The sequence below is a fragment of the Ciconia boyciana genome, chromosome 24 (genome assembly GCF_034638445.1).
Source record: "Ciconia boyciana chromosome 24, ASM3463844v1, whole genome shotgun sequence".
Lineage (NCBI taxonomy): Eukaryota > Metazoa > Chordata > Aves > Ciconiiformes > Ciconiidae > Ciconia > Ciconia boyciana.
In genome coordinates this window covers 3,640,744-3,660,289 of record NC_132957.1, presented here as the reverse complement: position 1 = coordinate 3,660,289, position 19,546 = coordinate 3,640,744, and positions in this window count along the sequence as shown.

Genomic DNA, 19,546 nt, shown 5'->3' with positions numbered 1-19,546 from the left:
AGAGCATCAGTGGGGGGCATTTGCCCTGGGCTGCAGCCACAACCATTGCAAACTGGAAACAGAGCCAGAGAAAGAGGGCAGGGAACTGTATAAGCCCCCAAATACCCCCAAATACTTTGGCAACTCCTGCTGCAACAGTGAGGTCGCGGGGGGCTGAAGCCCCCCTCTGCTGCCCCGGGCAGCAGGCAGGGTCCGGGCTGGCTCCTCGCTGTTGTCCAGGGAGAGCAGCTCCCGGCGCCCCAGTCTGCTTTAAGGAGCGAGAACAGGGCAAGGAGAGATGGTGCCACATTTAATTAGCTCTCAACAAAACCAGATTATTCTTAACATTAAACTAATCTTCAAAAAGGGAACCCTTTAAATGAAAAGAGAAAGTGCAAGGCTAGGAAACCATTAATTGATTCCTTATTCATTAACCTTTGCAAACCACTCAAAAGAGCTGAAAAACGACTTCCTTTGGAGCAAGGGCTTATGCAGGGGCTTGAAGGAGCCTCTCATAACCTGCAATGCACAGGGCAAGAGAAGGGACGGTCCCAAACCTCTCCTTGCTTTGCTGATCAGAGGGCAATTCCTCACACTGAATCCCTGCTGTAAACACCACTGATCTTGAACACGCTCATCGGAAACCACCCTGGAGCCACAACAGCTTCTCTGATATTTAATCTGTAAACCTCAAACTTCTCACGCCCATCACTGAGCCTAGCAGCCTAGTCTCATGATAGTTATTTTTCCTTTTTCAATACAGAGCTTCTGGAGTCAAGGGATTTGCATTAAAAAAAGTCCTCGCTAGACGAGATTGTGAAAAGCGGTTTGCAAAGGGCTTTTGGGTTTAAAAAAAACCCCAACCACCCAGAGCCAAATGAGGCTGACAACAATATACTAAAATCCAGATATAAAATCTCCAGTTTAGTCACTAGAACGGATCAAATGGGGAAGGAGATGAGCTGCCCGGGGAGCACCAGCACCGCGGGCACTCCGGCTGGGAGCACCTTTTTGTGGTCAGCCAGAGAGCCAGCAGGAAGACGGAGCAGTTCCCATCCACCCACTGTCCCCGAGCATTGTCACGCGTGGCCGTAGGTCTCCGTCCTGCTCCCCTGCCCGGCCACCTCGCAGCTCCCAGCCCCTCGTGCCCCTGACGGCAAAGGTCTGGCGTTGGCTTATTTTGCTTTGCGAAGGCTTTTCCCTGGGTAGCTCCGCATGCCCGCCGTGCCCACCTTCCTCGGGAAGGCGGACAAACAACGGCCGTTTCCATAGGCACTGGGGAAGAGAAGAAAGAAAAAGCCTGCCCAGTCAACAGCTGCCAAATCGCCTTTTGTTTGTGCCTAGCAGCACTTGGATTTTCCCTGATCTGAAATGACACTTTTCTCCATTTCTGGGGTCTTGTTTTCTGGGTATTTGATTCTTGTGCCAAGGCTTGGACAGAAACCAATGGGTAAAAGCTTCCTCCTATAAAGTCTGGAATTAACAACCGTGTTTCCCTGACCTCATCAGCATGGCGGGGCAAAAACCTAGAAGCATTTTCTCTCTTCACAGAGACTTTAGACAGAAGGGAACCAAACCCTTCATGGGAATGCCTGATCCAGCCTCTCTCAGAGGGCTGGATCCAAACCTGCAGATACGGTACCTGCAAAGCTCAGATGACATTTGGATGTTCCCATCTGGGGTAACTACGGACTCGCCTGATATGCCATGAGCGCAGTGCTCCGGGGACGTGTCAGACCAACGAAAGGCTGCATCAACTGAATTGCTGCTGTTTGCAGGAGGTGCTGGGTTTGCTGCAGAAGAACTGGAGGAACCTGTGTCCCCCAGAGCCCCAGACCATGCTGCCCCATGGGCTGAGCATACACATCTCTGTAGCTGGATGCATTCAAAGATTTGTGCACTCCTTGAACGTGGGACACGCAGCGCACATTCGTCAGCCTATCTGTATTGCACCGGCCTCTCAGCATGGGGATGAATTACAGCCTTAGCATGTATTCAGCAAAAAATTCATCTCTCCCAAATAACCCCCCGGCAGAAATCAGGTGCTTGGAAAGTCACAGGTCCCGATCTTAAACAAAACCGCCACAAACCACCTTCCCCTCCTGCACATCCCCCGTGTAGCACAAGGGCTGTTTCCCCATCACTGCTCAGCATCCTCCCTCCACTCCCGGGCTCTGTCCTCGGTCCCCTGATTCCTCCTGCTTCGCTCAGCGTTTGAAGCTGGGTGCTCTTTAAAGCAGTCTCTAATGATACTCCATTGATCTCAATTATCCAGAGACAACTCTCAGTTATCCTGAGGCCGATTAAGCAGGTTGCAGATTAATCATAGTCTGCTAAGTGCCCCCTTCATCCCCCTCGCTGGTTCCTTACATCTTGGTTTTGTTCTTTGAAAGAAAACACACAAGACACCGTGTGCTCCTGTTTCCTGTAACACAAGTCATAATGGTGTCTTTGCTGTATCTGGCTTCTTCAACCTGATTATTAACCTGGACATGTAAGACTCAGCTGGTATTTTTGTTGCTATGTCTTATTTCCATCACTGAGAGCTGTGCACCCAGGAAAGCAGAAAAAAAAAAGCCTCCAAAGAAATTCTTTTCTCCAAATTTGGCAAATTTTTCTCTGTTGAAATGGAAACCCCTCATCAAAGAGCCCTGGGGAATGTTTCACCTGTGTTTCAATGTTCAGATCTGGCTCATCCCAAACTTGCATGGTTGGTGGTGCCCAGGAGGAAACCTCAGTACTTGACTGAAGGACTGAGATGCTTTGGGATGCTCCTGTAGGGAGAAGCTTGGAAGGGATGGGAGCTTTCTGGACACCTGGAAAGCACAAAGTGCAAGGATTTCCCCTCCACGCCAGGCAGTCCCCAGCTTCGAGGCGGCTCAGATCAACCCAAGGCTGCGTGCAGGCAGGCCAGGCTGAGGGCACAGCCCTGGCCGTGAACCTGCACCCCAGGGGACACGCATGTCCCATCAGTGCCAGGCAGGGCTGCTCGGGGACGAGCACAGGGCTGGGTGGCCTCTGCATCTCCATCCCACCACCCTCCTACTGCCAGCCTGCGATGCTCCCAGGGCATGGCTGCACAAGGGGATTGCTTTCCACTCTTCCTCTCAATTATTTTGGCTTTCTCCTAGAGTTTACAGCTTTGCAAGATGCTTCTATCACAAGGAAGAATGGGTGGAAGGAGGAAGGTTATGCCATGTCTAGGAGTTAGGAATATTAGAGCAAAATACACTGAAAGAAAGGAGGAAAAAAATTTACCAGTAGCACGCTGCCCTTCAAAAGCTTGCTGTTTTTCTATTTTTTTTTTCTTCTTCTTCTTCTTTAAGCTCTTGGCTCCAGTTTACCCAAAAGGAAGAAGAAAAAAAACCCGAAAGAAAGGCAGTGAGAGCAGCGAGCCCCGCACCGCTGCCCTGCTCGGGCTGGCTGGCTGCTAGGCGCAGCTCGGGTGAGGCAGTGCCAATGGCCCTGCGCTTTCCAGATTAAGCACAAGTGCTTTGTACAGATAAATTGAAAACCCTCAGCCCTGGAATACAGACGCATGTAGCGGCGCTGTCAGGTTAGAGAGGGAGAGAGGGAGCAGCTGCCTATGGAAAAAGAGATAAAAAGCCGAGAGAGAGACTGGTGTGCCTTTATGTCTTGAGCTGTAAGCCGAAGACGGCTTTCAGATGGGAAAACGCAGAACTTTGAAACATATGTATTTATTTATATATTATACACCCACACATACAGCTCCACGTATTCTAAATACAATTATATAGGCATGCACACAAATATATACACACACATACACAAGTGCTAGAAATATCCTACAACCTCAGCAACTTGTGCCTCCCTACGGCACGTGTCCGAGCGCCGGCCCGAGCAGCACGGCACCGAGATCAGACCCCACGGACACAGCAGCCATGGCATGACCATGGCCACGGCTGCTCCTGCAAACTCAGTGGCAGCAGCAAAAAGCAGAGGAGGAGACCGGGCTGAGGGCAGGCTGGCGGCAGTGCCTGGGATGAGCCGGATGGCAGCAAGCCATGCATGGGGGCGAGCATGCTCCAGTACCCCCAGCTGGCCCAGCTGTCTGCAGCGGGGACACCCTGCTCCTCCGTTGACTGCCATTTAATTAATTATCCTTTTCAATTAACTCCTTTACTTCCCTCCTTTCACATATAGCAAGTGACAGTCCCCAAACCCTCTTTAGCATCCCTTGGCAGAGAGTGGAGGCGAGGGTGGGGGGGGTGGGGGCAGCAGGACCAGCTTCTGGGGGACAGTCAATCTGCTGGATGGGCTGGGAGGAAGGGAAGGAGGAGGACTTCTGGCTCTGTTTCTGCTTTGAGAGTTGAATCATGACAGGGAAAGGCTAACAGCAGAAGTGAAATTATTTCCCATCTTCCCCAAGCCTGGCTCGCTCTCTCACACACCCCCACAATGTAGCCCATGATCTTTTAAGTGAAACTGGCTTTTATCATTACTTGTTCAATCTAGTCAATCAAAATTTCAATTAATGGCAGGGAATTATCATTCCATTCAGCACAGAAAGAGGGTTTGGGTTTTTTTTTCCTTAAAAAAAAAGACGTGGCTGTCACGTTGCCGATTCAAGCACTGGGCAGCCTCTGCCAGCACCCCTCTATCAGCCAAGCAGCGACGCTGGGGGCTTCCCGGCCTCCCCGGTGCCTCAGGTTAAACCCACGGCTGCTTTTTATAGACAGAAAGCACCGACCCTGCTGATAATTTTTTTTTTCCTCCTTCCCTAATTTCCTTGCATGGGATTTCTCCGTGCTTGCCCAGGACGAAGGGCAGCAGCTCACTCTGTGATGGTGAGGGAGGGGAGGGCAAGCGCAGGAGGGAAGGATGGAGGGAGAGGGGGGTTAGAAGAAGAATCCATTTGTAATTACTGAAATAAACACAAGTCAGGGAGAAATGCAAATGCCTCGTGTTGTGAATTACTTGACAGAAGAAGTGACAGCTTTTTATTAGGGTGATAACAGCGAGGAGTTTTAAAATAGAATAATCGGTGCAACAAAAGCAATTTTCATTCTGAATTTTCATTTTAAATGGATGATCTCCTTTTAATCAAGCGAGTCATCACAAAATGCTTTTAATTACCAAAAGTCAAGAGCTATATTGTAATTTTAATGTCTACTTTCAGGCTGATGATTAGATTTATATTAAATGGGGGGGGGGGGGGGGGGAGGGCAGGTTGTTGCCCCGTTCCTGCTTTCTGTCATTTCCCCCTCAAGTGAGAACAAGATCTGAATTTACCATTCAAAAAAAAAAAAACCTAAAAGGCTTTTTGGAAAGTGCACTCACCTTGCCAACAAATACAGAACGGGCTTGAAGCAGAAGATATTTGTTAAAATCTGGGTTTGTTTATTTTCTTCCCCTATCTCCTTCTGTGTTATTTGAAGCAGCTGAGCCGCTAACACAAAGTTTGACTTTTTGTGCTTTTAAAGGCATTCTGGGATGCTGCCATAAGCCAAGAGATTGGGCCACTTCCTGCAGACTCAGAGGAGGATCCGCATCCACCATCTACCATCACGCCAGTGAAAAGGCTAATTTCAGGCTCAATTCCAAGCACAAAACCCACCTCTTTAGAAGAAAAATGGCTGAGGCGGTGTGCTTTGTGATTAGAGCTGAGGCTGTGTGCTTTGTGATTAGAGCTGAGATTACACAGCCAGGTCCTCCCTGGCTCTGCGAGGGACTCCTCTGACACCTACCTGAGATTCAATAGGGTTATTTAGACCACGCAAAATGGGTGCTAATCAGGAAGGGGAGAAGCTGGCCTTTTTTTTTTTTCCCTGGTGCAACCTGCTAAGGTACCTTCTTCCTCATGTTTAAATATGGAAGGTTTCAGACTGAAGATGGTTCATTTGAATGGCATGGCCTCAAGTTGCGCCAGGGGAGGTTTAGACTGGATATTAGGAAATTTTACTTCACTGGAAGGGTTATCAAGCATTGGAACAGGCTGCCCAGGGAAGTGGTTGAGTCCCCATCCCTGGAGGTATTTAAAAGCCGTTTGGATGAGGTGCTTAGGGACATGGTGTGGTGGTGGGCTTGGTAGGGTTAGGTTTAGGGTTGGACTCAATGATCTTATAGGTCTTTTCCAACTTATACGATTCTGTGATTCTGTGATTCTGTGATTCTGTGAATGAGCATGGCACAAAAAAATAGAAGTTGTCCTGGTCAGCCCCCGGGGATCCCCCTGAAGTGGCCGTGATCAGCGGGGCTCACTCAGGATGTGTGTGTCCTTGGTGGAAAGTAGGCAGTTCCCAGTGGGTTCAGCTGAGATCTCCTAGACCCACTGCACAAATCTCTTGTGCTGTTTAAATAAGCCTGACCTGGCCTGCAGCAACGTCCAAGCGGTGGGAACGGCTCCAGACCCACGAGCAAGAGGAAGGCACAGCATCATGGCCGGCACGTCCTACCCAGCGCAGGGCTCTGGGCTTGCCTGTCCCGGCCAAAGTGGAGAGAGGGAGGGATGAGCCCAAAATGCAGCTGGGATGTACATGGCCACGGGATGTTGCTTTTTAGTGCACAGTGAGAAGGAAACTCAGCAGCTTTCAGCTGTTGAGAGCTCATCTGTCCCTGCTCAGCAAGAATAAAGGGTGTTTTTGCTGAATTCATGCTTTGTAACCTTCCCCCATCAAGACCTACCCTAACATCACAGGGAAATGATGTTGGCTTCCATAGCAGGAACCGCTCATGCACCCCAAGATCCCACAGGAGAACATCTTCTTGGTTCAGAAGACAGCTAGAACTTCATGAGCAGCCCAGGGTCTGAAGAGCATCCCCAGCTCTGCCACCAACATCCCGCATCTCCCCTTCAAGTCCTTTCAAACTCTGAGCGTACTGCACCAGCCCCAAAATAAGGAAAACTACTCAGAACACTTAATTTTTTTTTAAATCTGTAAGACTTGGAGGCACTGGCTTTCAAAAGTCAGTGTAACAAGGCTCCCTCACATCCTTTGGCTTTATTTGTCTTTTCCTCCCATGCCTCACACTTTGCTCCTTTCATGCTGCCGTTCAGACCCAGCACGGTGAGAAGGGACAAAAACCATTTGCAAATACATTCTCAGAAGAAAATGCTCCCCCCCGCCGCCATTTAAAAAGTGATTCCTGTTGTTGTACATTCTCTGCGTGCAGGGATTAAAAACGCTTGAAAGCCCGAACCAGAAATGAGATGTCGCATTTCTAAATTCTCCATGAAGGCGTGAACAAAGACACAAAACGGAGCTGGTGCTGATATGCACAAAACAGCTCATTATATGGGAGAAAAACCAGCACCTTTCACCTCTGACAAGCTGGAAAAGAGAAAATCCCCGCCAGATAACCTGACCGAAAGCCTCACGGGAGAGGTGTGGGCGCGCTGGAGCGCTTGGAAGCTAATTGGGAGAGCCTCCGCCATCTCAGAGCAGCAGCAGGCGAGAAAACTCATTCTTTTGCAGTTCAATAAATAAAATATGCCAGCAAGAGACTCCTTCCCTGTTCCCCTTTAATTTCTGGGGCCCCAAACTGAGCTGAAACCGTGCCCTCCCTTGGCATCGCGCTGCACGGCTGAGCAGACCTTGCTTTTAGCAGAGCTATCGGGCTCCTGCCCACACCACCCCTGTAGAAATTTGGGACAAGGGCTTTGGTTAGGTTGGTTTGAAGCCGTGTAAGTGATGCTCACACCATGGGGGCTTGGAAGGGACGAACTTCAGGGCTGTTTTAATCAGTCCTGCTCAGGATCCCCCAGCCCAACAAGGCACGTTGTCAAGGGCTTCCTGTGCCAACAGGTCACTTCGGCAGCCATCTCCAAACCCCTGAAATTAAAATTAGTCATGTTTTTAAACCAGTCCTCTGCCATATTTGAATGGCCGGTTTATTTTCCCAGGCAGGATTGGCCCAGAAGAGATCCCCTTCCCCTCATCCTGCCACCACCTGCATTTTTTGACTGAGAGCTAAGACCATCTTGATGTCTCTATTTATTTTTTTAAGACTTTAATAAAGATCCTCAAATATTCAAACAACACAAGCATCAGACATGGAAATTAGCTGAGCCTTCCGAGGCCAGCTTTCTCCCTTCATTAATATCAATAACAACCGTGTAGCTTAATTGAGCCACTTCAGAAGCCGCCTTTGGACAAGCACACGGCAGCAAGAGAAAACCGGGCTCGCCACCACGCCTGCTCCCCTGCTGTGCCTCCTCCTGCAAGCTCCTACCCGAAATCTGGCAGCTGCAGATCTGCAGGAGACTTGTGCCTGGGGAAGATGGGGAAAGCTTCCCAGCTCGTGTGACGCAGAAAGCCGGGTGAGATGCGAGCGAAATGGCTCCTTCGCAAATATTGGAGTTATTTTCACTGTGAGAACCAGCTTTGCTCATCCTGGGGATGAACCCGGGAGGAGAAGCAGGGTGGGAGGTGGGCAGCAGCACCCACCTGTGCCCACCCCCCCAGCGCGCGTACCCCTGCCTGTGCCCGTCTCTTAGTGTCTTTCTTACCTAGAGCTGTTCCAGCTCTGCTACTCACCGCTTTCCCCATTTCATGCCTGGAATTTAAAAGATCTGTGTATTTATCTGCTGCTCTGTTCAAATTACCGACTGGGCTGTGCTCTCCACGGTCTCTCTGGGAACAGGCAGGATGCTACATGGCTTTTTGATCGAAGCAATCTTTCTGTTGAGGTGGTTTTTTTCTTTGCCCAGGGAAAAAAAAAATGCAGATTTTTTTTTTAATCTCTTTTTTTTCCTTTCTTATTTTTGCCAAAGAGCATCAACTTGAGGTGAAATATTTCCCAGTGCTGACAAAAGCTTTGATATTGTAATGCCAAATCCGTCAAGCCAAAGCTTTTAACTCCGCATTGTTCTTTTTTAAAAATATTGGATTTGTGACGTTTGTCCTCCTTCCTCTTGCCCACGATTGATCCACCTGTCCTGTTTATCTCCTCCATCTCACCAGGCCATGGCCTCGAGCCCACTGGAGACTTTGCATTGATTGCCCAGGATTTTGGATGAAGCCAGGCAGTTATTTCCCTTCCCTTCTTCACCTCTGTTACATGTTGTGTATCCTCTAACCAGGCCTGGGTGAGGTTTTTTTCCTGAATCCAATTGACCAGAAAATGCACATCCCAGCTTTGCGAACCGGGGTCAAGTTTGGTTAAAAAATCATTTTAATATTTAAAAAGTTCTTTCATGAGGCAAAATTCTTCCTCAGCATTTCCAAAACCAAACGTTTCCAATGTAAGGACATGAAAAGTTTCATTTAGAAATTAATTACATCCAGTTGTGAAGTGGCTTCAAAAGATGATGGGAATTCTTACACATGGAGAACAAACCATTTTGTTTTTCTCCAACTCACCAAAAAAGAAATCTCGGGTCGCTTTTCAATGATGTTTCCCTCCACACCGATGCAACCTACGCATCGGTTAGGGATCGTCGGCATCTATTTCGTGGTCTGACTCTGATCTGAAGGCTCAGCCTGTTCCTCCGGACCTGCCACCACCATCCCCCTCTCCCCAGGCATTAGTCTAAACCTCTCCCAGCACTGACTCTTTGGTGGTTCTAAATTAACTACTTATTTTCACTACTTTTCCCTTCAGTAAACAGAGAGACTATCTTCTCCAGAAAGCAGTCGCAAACGCTGAAGCTAAACTTGCTGTGACAGATTAAAACAGGCTCCGTTTGGAGAAAGAAGGAAAAACACCGCTGCGAAGGTGGTCGCTGCAGTGCTTGGCTTGAAGCAAATCCCATAAACCAGACAGGACGTCAGCTCTGTAACTCCAAACGGGCACCGGGGTTACTGGGAGACTGGCAGCATCATGGATGTAAAGAGTTAGTGTAGAGGATTAAACTTTAATGAGGGCTTTTAGCATTGAAGGTATTGAAAACACAGTGAGAAAGAAAAGGAAAAGGTTTCAGGGTCCTTTCCCCCATTCACACGCACACACACGGCATCTCTCATCGAGGCGTTTGCGCCCGTCAGCTATTGAGAGTCGTTTTGAGGTGAAGAATTACATACTGGAAATGTTGTTTTCCAGCCTCGAGTCCCTGAACGTGCTTCGACGTGGCCACGGGGCAGATTTCCCCTTATGAGAGCATTTTGCCCTCTCCCACCGGTACCAGATAGTGCGGCCAGAGCTGTCTGAGTGCTTTAACTCACAAGTTTTTGCCCTCCAATCCTCTTCCAGGATTTAATAAAAACCCCAAACCCCCCAAAACAAACAGGAAAAAACCCCATTCAGTTGTTTAAAATGGGGAGAAAAAGCAATAAAGTTCCCCCAAACCAGCAATTATGGATTACACAGGCTATAGGGAGGAGCAACTCCAAACTCCAACATCATTAAACAAATTTGGTCCTTACAAAACACTGCAAAACCTTCCCTTGAAAATGCTTTGAAGACAGGAAGCAAAATACTCACAATGCTGACTGAGGAACCTGTGATATAAGTCTCCCTTAGCTCGTTTCTGCCTACTTTAAGACTTAATTAGTATTAAAGACTCTAGGAAGTCTGGAGATTATTTACGGAGGACGTAGCATTAGATATGGCCTAAGGCAAAAAGGAGGTAAGGCTGAACTACAGAGCCTGTCCAGGTGACTAAATCTACATTTGTACTGCGTAAGGAGAAATCTAAGTGCAAATTTGGGGTTTTTTTCCCCCCTCTCCTGCCCAAAGTGTCAAGGTATTGCAAAGCTTGTCAAGCCTGGAACTGGGACAAAGAAAAAAGGTCAAAGCCCTCGAAACAAAATGGAGAAATCTTGGCCAAGATGTTTCATTTTTACTCCGACAGGTTTTTTTTATTAGCTTGCACAATCATTTAAAGCAAAAATTGATCTGCTAAAAGACACCGAGAAGCCGTCAGCCCAATGCGGGAACAGCCTTACAGGTGTTGCGGTGAGAGATGTTGGTCTCCCCAGCTCTGAAGGGCCTTCTGTGATCTCTGCCTTTGCTGGCAGTAATTAATTCAGAATTTCTTGGTAATTAACAAAGAATAATAATTAATTCTTAATAATTCATACTAAGAATTTTCTTAGTAATTAACCTAGAATTTCTAGAAATTCTTAGTAATATGAAGTCACTGAATGCCAACCCTTTCCAGGTCAAAAGATGCGTGCGTGGGGGCCTTCTGTTAATTTGCCTAAAGAAAAAGTTGGAGACACGGATTACTCTCTACTTACAGAAACAAGAAAATAAATAAAAACATTCCCCTCTGGTCCCTGCTTGGCTGGAACGTGCCCATTCCCATCTCCAAAGCCACCACGGGCTGGGTGCATCCCCGATGGCTGAGGCAGCTCGTCATTGCCCAGGGCTGGACCGTGCCCTGGCCCCTGGGCAGGATGCGGCCCTGGCCAGAGCCGTCCCTCACTCACAGCTCTGCAGCCAACGTCCCGGATTGTGCCTTCAGTGATCATTTCTAAAATATACCTCTGGGGTTTGCATTATAATTTTTGTTTGACCTTTAAAGAAAAGCTCTAATCGACAACCAATTTCTGTCTCATTTTGTGACAGCTTGCTTTGTACTGTCAATCACAGGTAAGTTGTTACGGAGAAAATCAGGTGGGCAGCCTCCCCCCACGAGAGCCTCGACAAAGAAAAGCCTATAATGACACCAGGAGTTCCTCTAATCGCTCTTTTCCAGCTGCTGAAAATGCCACAAAGGGTTTTCATGGAGATGAAACTTTTCTAAGGATCTGTAGATGCTATCTCATCAGGAGGCAGGAGAAAACCCACGGCAAGCTGCTGCTTTGGCACGGGACTTCCTGACACACCGTTAGTGATCGATTCTGCCTGGAGTCCCCCAAACCGCAGCTGGAATGGACCCTGTGGATGGGATGGATGCAGCAACAGGAGATGGTTGAATGTGGAGGCTTCTGCCCCAGGGAAACGATACAAAATATGGGAAAAGAGAAAAGAGGTGGAGAGGTGCAGGTGGGAGAGCACGGAGCTTTGAGGAATCATGTTGGGATGCTTTGAGAGGTAGGAGAGAGGCGAAATCCCATTTTGATCCCCATTTTGGCTTGCAGACCTGCAGTCCTTGCTCGGGCATCTTCCCCAGCCCAAGCGTGCTGGTGCATCACTTGCATTTGGACAACACACCGCCACCATGAAGCCTTCGCCTGTCCCATGAAAAAGAAATTCCGTCCATGGAAGGGATGGGCATACACCGATCGCCTCTGCCGGGGAGTGGCTCAGCTCCGGACAGACACCAAGGCGCTAATAACACGTCACCCCTCTGCTTTCGAGTCTCTTTCCACCCCAAAGTGAAGCTGTTCAACATGCTTTGGGCCAAAGACAAAATGAAGTTTGCTCCCCAACTCCGCTCCCTGACAGCTGCTCCGCCCTCGCTCCAGCAGCCGTATTTCACAATTAGTACTGACTCGATGGTTGGCTCTAATTAGCTTCTTATCACCTCCAAAAAGTGCAAGTGTGGGAGCCACAGGGCCCTGTGTCCAGGCAGGGCGATGAGCAGAGGCTGTTGGAGAAGCAGCCTCATCGGCTGCCGCGGCCAACTGCTCTATCACCATCCTACGAAACTCCTCGCGGCTCTGTGGTTTAAGCGCTGCTCCAGGCAGGGATTGCTATTCAAAAGCAAGCGTTGCCCCTCCAGCGCATGAATGTGGCTCCCATTTGTGCCGATGGAAGCGGGCGAGACAAGCTTGAGTGCCAACGGCACGCAGCAATGGCGACAGCTCCTGCTCCAATGCCTTGAGAGAAATCGGGAGGGCTGCGGGCTCCAGGTGGTCCACGAGAGGCCAGGGGAGCTCCCATCCCGCACAGCGCTGTGGGATTTCCCTGTGGCAGGGCTGGCACCTTGGAGCTGCTGGGTTTTTTTTTGGGCGATAGCAGCTCCGTGTCCCTTCCCCACAAGCGTAGACTGCTGTTTCGCTTGGAGTCACTCAGCGAAGACTACTACTATGAGAACAGTATTAGTTTTGATCTGATAAAGCCTTGGAAAAGTGGAAACAGGCACCTGATTAGCTGGAGATTACAGATATTAAGCAGGTATTAGATCCTGCTGAACAGGAGCCGAGTCCTGCCTCTGTGCTGGGCCACCCTGGTCCCCATGTCCCTCTGTCACTGACTGCCATGGGCTGATGCAGGAGGGCTGCCCAGGGCTCAGCCACCAGCAGACTTAATTACTTACAATATTGTACAGACAGCTGAAGACATGAAATCTGCTTCAGCCAAAACTTGGGCAACCAACGGCAAAGGCATTTGTCACTCTTCCCCCCCTCCGAAACCGGGAAGCTTAAACAATATGCATCATTTATGCACCTCAAAAAGCAGAGAAAATCAGAATGGAAAACAGACTGGTGCCTCTGTCTGCATGTGTCTGCATGAAATATTCAGCACAAACTCTGAGTCCTGCTGCGTGTCAGGGCTCGGGAGCGTTGCATCTCCTCGCTCTGCAATCAGAAACCATGACAGCTCACAAAAAAATAACAGCTGCGTGATGCAACAGATACCATTTCAGGTCAACTGGTAGGATGAAGAGGTGTTTCGAAGCCTCTTCAATATTTAAACCGAGAATGAGACACATCGAGACCCAATCACTAATGGCTTCTTGCCTTGCACTGCCACAGTAACACCAGGAAATTGGATGACTTGCTGGGATCGTTGGAGATAGTCAGGAAGGGTGAGGAAAGAAGTGCTGTCTGTTGTAATTGCTAGATGTCCAAGTCTGCTCTGCCTGGGATTGCAGCCAGGCATGAACAAGAAGGAAGATGTAGGCCGATTCCTGAGAAACCCAGGCAGCAAATGAGCCCTACCTGGGTGGACCAAATCCTGCTTTAAGAACTGCTTGCAAAGTCTTGTCTCTCTGCATAAGGGAGCAAGATCTAGTCTTTCAAACACAGAGATGACAAGCCAAATCCTCAAACCCTCCCTGGCTGCTTAAGAAAGCTTTGAGGCTTCCCCTCGGTGCCTTGCCGGGGATCTGCCACGGGCACAAAGCCATCACGGGCAGCTTTGCAAAATCTTCTCCTGCAACGCCACGGACTGGGGTGCTCCCACTTGGCAGTGCTTAGCGTGGGCCCCCCAGCAGCGGTGGATGAAACGTCAAGCATCCCCCAAAATTTTTGCCATTATTGAGAGGATGATTTAGCTCCTAACTCACCCCAGGAAAAAGCAGACTGGCGCCTTCTTATTTCTAGTTTCCAGCAGCAGACGGACACTGAGATGGATAGAAAAGTCACTGACCCACAGAGCTCCTCTTGAATTCCAGTGAGCTGAATAGGGATCAAACATCTGCCCTCCAGCGCTGGTGTAGCCTCCGCTATCCACAGATGGCAAAATAGCTGGGAGTGGCAAGCTACTGCAACACACCGCCGGCACAAACCATCGCCGCCGGCACGTGGTGTTGGTGAGCCCCCGCTACGACCGTGGTTGCAACTTCTCGTTCAGATCGGTAGCCGTCCAGCATCCCCTGCCTGCAAGCTGCCTCCCACCCCACCAGTGCTCCCTTTGGAAGCTAAACAAGGGCCAGATCTCCTCCAGTGCAAGGAAAGGGAGGTGATTTCCTGAAGGCAACTGAGATTGGGTTTTGGGTTGAAATGTGTGGCCATCTCCTTTTAATCTCCTCCTTGTCTCCTGTCTGCATTTGGAGTCGTTCCGCGTGGACAGGAGCACTAAAAATAAAATCACCTGTCAGGTTTCCCAGTTATTACAAACAAAATGTCCTTTACGAAAACATAACAAGTAAAACCTTCATATTGTGTGTGCTTATTCACATAAAATATTTAGAAAGCTCCTAATGTTTTTATGTCTGTAATTAATCTTGTGTCGTGTTGGGGGAGAACAGAACATAAAAAATTACTCTGGCATCAGGCAGGAGCTCGGGCTTCCCAAGGCAACCCCGCGGCATGTCCCCGCTCCTGAGGGTCGAGGGGACCCACGTGTGTGCTTTGTGGGGTCTCCATTCAACCAGGACAGCCCGATGGGGATGCTGGGGGGCTGAACTGTGTATCTGTGTCACACTGCCTCTGCTTCATGGATGCTTATGCCATTTCCCGCAGCTTCGCAGCTGTGTATGCATTGAGCAAGGGGCAACACCGTGATTTACACCAGCTCCGCTCCCCGGGGCTGTGCCTCACCCGCCCGTGCTGTCAGTACAGCTCGGCTGGGACTGGGGCTCTATGTGTGTCTCCCTCTGGGGAAAGCTGATCCCACAAGATATGGGCTCTTTTTAATGTCTAAAATCATGGGGATTTTTAAGAAAGAGCTCCCCGCACATTCACTGCGATCGTCTGGAGGACTCTGATTAGCACGGGCGTCTGAACACATATAAATTGTCACTGATCAGAGACTTCTGGCCCAGCTTACCTTGCCAATGACTTATTTGATGGGAATATTCCCAGAAATATGATGCTTTAAAATCAGGTCCAGCCGTTGCTAGCTACAGCTTCTCACCAAAGACAAAATTTTGGCCAAGATGCAAGAGATAACGGCTTCCTGCAGCTCCCCGTGCCACAGGTGGAGAATAACCAGCCATGGGGGAGCGGCTGGTTGGCCGAGGCACCGCTCGCTGTGGGAGGACAGCTCAGCCTGGGCCAAAATGGGTGCAGATCCAACATTTCTGGTAACTTGAACTGTTTTATCATAAAAGCATGGGAGAACCTGGCCCATCGCACCGGGGCTGGGCATAGAGGAGTTTGCAATTGAAGCCTGAGACGAGAGATAGGTTGGCCTCAGTGGAATAAAACATTTAACTGCCGTAACAAAGAAGAATGTATTTGACATTTTAATCCTGATCCTTACACTTCTAAATTGCCCTTTGGAGGAGGCAGATAATGTGCGAAGTACAGGGCTGCTCCTGGGGACCCACTGGCCCATGAAACGCCGACATCCTGATGAAGCCGAGCGCTACAGACCTTGCAAAGCTCAGGGATTTGGATCACCCAATGGAGACACCGCACTGATGGAAGACGTGGCCCAGGGATGGAGCTGAGCAGAGGCATCTAGGCATCTTGGTTTTCCTCCTTAGGGGGAACGGGGCGTTTATCCAGGCTGGGAATTAAGATTCAACAAAGATCCATCTCCAGCGCTCACTCCCAAAGCCCGCTCGGCTGGTGGGGCACTGTGGAAGGGGAGGGTGGTCTTGTTAATGGCACACTGGTGAGGTGTCCTGCCAAGCACTGCTTTATGAGTTTGTACATACCACGAGCACCATGTGGATTTATAGCCCTGTTTATTATGCAAAGCCATCTGGGCTTTAACCTTCCTCCTACATGGAACAAAAAGGGTTCAGGTGATGGCGCACAAATCCCAAACGTGAAGCTGTTATGCACATCCAGAGATGCAGATGGACAGCAAGAAAAATAGAAAGCCTAAAGCAAGAAGAGGTGATGCATAACGTGGCCCAGCACACAGCCAGGCTGGGACTGCAAGGGAAGGAACAGGTTTCTGCATGAGTTGCATAAAGCTCAGGAGTGGGGTTCAGATGGACCCCCAAATCCACCAGTTCCCCTCTGCAGCCACCTCCTCAACTCCCATGTATTTCTGCACAAACTTTTTTTTTTTAATTTTTTTTAATTTAGTTGACTTTCAAAGTAGCCAAACTGCCAAAGCTGCCCGTTTTGCCTGCAGATGCTCTGCATTGGCTGCCTCTAAACCCCTTTAAATAGCCACAGCTAAATCACAGCTCTGTCAGGCGATGCTCTATTTAACAGAAGCTGCCCGTCTCGCACAGCAGCCGCGGCCCAGGAATCTCCTCCCGAGTCCATTTTCTCTGTGAGTGGCAGCAATAAATAAAATCCAGCCAGTTGGTCCTTGAAACGCTACCACGGCCTCTCGCTTGATTACTTCTGCCCAGGATTTTGCCAACTGTGCTGCAATCTCCTGCAGATGCTGCCTCCCTCTGCCTGCCACCTCCGCGGGCTGGATGGGGGGAAGAGGCAGCAATGGGATCACACATGGAATGGGATCCGAGTGCAGGTGCAAGGCAGCAAAGGGGCCCGGAGGAGGCTTTTCCAGAAGGACGTGCCCCTGTCAAAGCCTCATGCCCTCGAACCGTGCAGTGAAAGCAAGGTCCTGCCTGGGAAAGCTCCCAGGTTGTTTCTCGCAGGAGCAAGGAATGCTCCCCCTGCCTTGGCCAGGCTCCAGGGTAGTTAATTGCATTCCGCCTGCCCAACATTAATTAATTTGGTGTCGTGCAGAGACCGCTGTGCTGGGTGCATCCGGGGGAAAAAAAAAAATCCACCACCTCCCACACCCAGTAAATAAGAGAGCGGGAGGGAGCCGGGCTGGCAGTTGGCTCCAAGGCTTGGCAGCCTGGACACGGGGTCCCGCTCCCAGTGGGAAGCATCTTGTCAGGATTCGGCCATCTCCTTGCAATGCTGGACCCAGCTCAGTTAGCTCTGACACCAATTTGCTTTCACCTACGAGTGAACGGATCCAAGTCACACACAGAGGTCACCTCCAGTTTGCTCCCTGCATCCGTTCCCAGGGCGGAGGATGCCGGTGTTGGCCAGGAAAAGTGCTTCAAAGACCAACCGATGGGCAGAGTCAGGCGGGTACCAACTGGCCACCTTGGCAGTGCCAGACTGGGCTCGCAAGAAGGTCCATGGGATTCAATGTGGCTGCAGGACTTGTACAGATCTGGGGGTGCCTTGGGTTTCAGGAGCACCAAGGGTGGTTGTGCTGTCTCAGGAGATCCTCTCTGTTGACTCATGCAATTGCTGGGTGGGAAGGTGGGCATTGCTACGCTCCATTCTGTGCCCCAAATAAAAGCACAGGCACATCAGGGCTGGGGAGGTAAGAGAGGTCTCCTGTGGATCTCTGGAGGCTCACAGGCAGAGGGGTCAAAACTGCAGGTGGAAAACAAGCCCCAGGTATGTGTTTCTAGCAAGGCGCTCTCAAGGCGATCGAAGCTGCACCAGCAAAGTCCAGGATAATCCCTACGCCCTGCGAAGACCCTTGCTGCAGAGACGCGCCCGCCCCGGCTAATGACTTCTCCAAGCAAGGCTTGCGGAAAGAGCTGCCAAGGGAAACTCATCCCATCCAAGCAGCAAAGCCGTGAGGGATGAGGCATCCATAGAGAGTGGGCCCCCAGCACACGCCTCCCCTGCAAGGTTGTTTTTGGAAGGCAGAGCTGTGGTAGGAGAGCCCCTGCTCACACAAAGAACAGATGCTGGTTATTTTAAACCCTACTGTTAACTCATTAAAGCAGCTGTCTGCCATCCCCTGAAGACAGACAAATTAGGATTCGACTCAACCAAGAGCACAACACACACACAAAAAATATGTGACCGCATAAAACGCTAACAAGCCTGCTCCCACCATGCTGGGCCTGGGACCCGCCAGGCCGGGGGGCTCGGGGAAAGAGGTGAAAGGAGGCAAAGCAGCAGATTTGTTTCTCATTGTCAAGTTAGAGCACAGTCCAGGTGTTTCCCCAAACAAGCCAAAGTCATGAGCCATGTCTAGTTTGATTTTTTTTTTAATTCTTGCAACAATGATTTTTCAGATTCACAGCTGGGATCTCAATCACCAGAGAAGTGGCAATGCGAAGAGCCGGGTGTCCTCTCCTCCTGGCCCTGAGAGTTAATTCCCCAACCTGCAATTCCCTCCCTGATCGGGATGATCAGAGAGGAGGGAAGACCCTTAACCACACGCAGGGTGTGCGACTGGACGCAGCACCCATGGCCACGCCGCGTGGCTGTGCCAGAGATTCACGCAGCGGACATGCAGCGCATCAGACACGCCATGTGTCCGACATGCAGCGCACGCCTCGTCCCCGCACGATGATGGGGTGCTGGAGCACACGGGCAGAGCCTTCAGGGTCACGCAGCAACATTTCAGCACCCGAAGAGCCCTCGAGTCCCTTTGCAAATCTTGGCATAAGCGCCCCGTTCCCTGCGAGGGTCTCAGCCTCGACGCCCCGTCTGCAAACAAAGGGAGCAGCACTGGGAAATTTAGCACAGCAAAACCTGCATCGCTCAGATGCTCGGGCAACTCAAACGACCATTCCCTCGATAGCCAGAGGTAGCAGCACCAACACAGCATCTTCCCGTCACTGGCAGCGTGTCTCGTTCAGGCTCAGTTAATATTTAGAGGATCCAGGTGATTATTTCCAACCTCCTGCCAGTGACAGCAGACCGCTTCGGAGCGATTTGTAATCTAACAGAGACATTAACCTTTTAAAGCATCTCCCGGTCTCCCTGGGGCTGTCGAGGGACACTCTTGTGCAGGGAAACAAAGAGCCCTGGTTATTACTCAGGAGTGAATGGCAGGGATGAGCTTTACATAAAAGAGATCAATAAAAATATATCAACAGCCCACACAGGGCATCGGGGAGAGGTGGAGGGGAGAGGGCTGGGAGGAGACGCAGCGCTGACCGGCCAGGTCACGGCATCACGGCAGTTATCAAGGAGTAGATGAAAAGACGCTGATTGGGCTTTTAATCTCTCTGCTCGACACACGGGTCCCCAGGGCGGAATACGTGCTTTGCTTCGCTGCTGGCAGGGCCGGGGCAGGCGTGTGGGCAGGGGCTGCCTGCTCCGGAGGCTGCCCTGTCCCCGCTGGCCTTCTGCAGCCCCATCCCTTCCCTATGACACAGCTGGGGGACCGAGGGCTCCCGCAACAGCTCTGGCAGCGCGTGGATCACAGC